Source organism: Cyprinus carpio, chromosome B1 (assembly GCF_018340385.1).
Source record: "Cyprinus carpio isolate SPL01 chromosome B1, ASM1834038v1, whole genome shotgun sequence".
NCBI lineage: Eukaryota > Metazoa > Chordata > Actinopteri > Cypriniformes > Cyprinidae > Cyprinus > Cyprinus carpio.
In genome coordinates, this window is record NC_056597.1 from 25,036,108 (window position 1) to 25,037,849 (window position 1,742).

Below are 1,742 nucleotides of genomic sequence, written 5' to 3' on the forward strand. Positions count from 1 at the left end.
CAAAACTTTGGCAAAGTGACATTTGCATTTGCAAGCACCACTTATATTTTCTTCTTCAAAAAAAAAAAAAGTAAAAGAAGAGAAGAGAAGAGAAAGAAAGAGCATTTGCCAGCTCACTGCACAGATGGAGAAGTTTATAGCCAGAATTCACAAGCTTTCAAACACTTTCCAAAATGTTAATAATGGAGTTTGCTCAGTGGAGTCAATGACGGATGTCAGTAATAATGGAAATGAGCTGGAGTGTGTGTGTGTGTGTGTGTGTGTGTGTGTGTGTGTGTTTTGTTCTGTCATATAGCGTAAGAAACAAACTGAGATCAATGCGCCGGCAGCTCGACCCTGAGCGTGTTTAGAATGTAAATCAGACAGAAGCTCAGATCACTTACGTGTTCACAGAGCTCTTATAATGATGTCTTTAGACATTCATGGACTCGTTTACCAATGCCTAATAATTTAACTACAATAATTAATCTACCAACCACCAAGAACGTCTTAGTAACACCTTCACAACCACCCAAAACACTGTTGCATGCTGGTATTGAGTTTTGCATGCAAACACCACTCATATTTCCTTCAGCATCTCAGCTGTGGTTGGTTTACTCATGAAAGCATCCACTTCTTGGCGGGAATATTGTGCATGTGTCGGTGCCATAGTAACAGAGCCATGAAATAAATCTTTACAGAAGAAATCCGATAACATCTGCCAATATCTGTCCAGAGACAGACCCGGGTCGAGGTCAGAGAACAGTCTGGAAAACATGTGATAATAACTGTAATCATGCACTGCTGTTAATGCATGACATACAGCTTCAATGCTATAAAATAATGTTTAGAGGTAGAAACACGTCATTTTGACAAACGGTGAGGGATATACACTGATCTGTGATGAGTTTCAGCTCTTCGGGTTGAGGTGTTCTATGCTGTTGTTGTATAGATGTCTTGTTTATGGCATATGACAAACTTGTGGACAATAAAAACAACTCATTAACCAACTACCTGGAGAAACAGACAAAATAATCAAAACTCTACTATAATATAAATCTATATACAAATCAAAACAAAATATATTAAAAAAACAGCAAAGAGAAACAAAAGTCTATACAATATTATTAGTATTTTTAAATATGACATGTATACTGTTTGTCAACATTAAATTAACAATTAAATTCTGTTTATTTATTTATTTATTTATATTCAACCAAGTGTAGAAAAGGGCTTGATTTTATCCAAGGTGAATTAAATGGAAAAAGAAAATCATTTCGGTAATTTTATTTCATTTTGAAGAGAGATTATGAAAAATCATTCACAATAAAACTAGTAAAATTTATCATTGTTGACTTTATGTTGACTTTAAATGGATTTTAAATAATATATACAAATATATATTAAACAGCAAAGACAAACAAAATGACATCTGAACCACATAAACTTCAAGTTTTTAAATGTAATAATATTTACATTCTAAATATAACATGTTATAATATGTATATCATTTACTTGGACTTGATTCTACCCATAATTAATTATTTGGGTGGTTAAAAATGTCTATATAAGGGTATTTGATGAATCAGGGATTGATGACATCAGCGAAAAATGAAAATTGTTTCAATAACTGGATTTTATGTCATTTTAAAGAGAGATAGGACCAGGAATATGAATCATATTGTATATATATTTTTAATGGGGTTTTGCAAACTGATTGCAAAACCCCATTAAAAAGGCTGAAATCTGTTCATGCAGCCCTG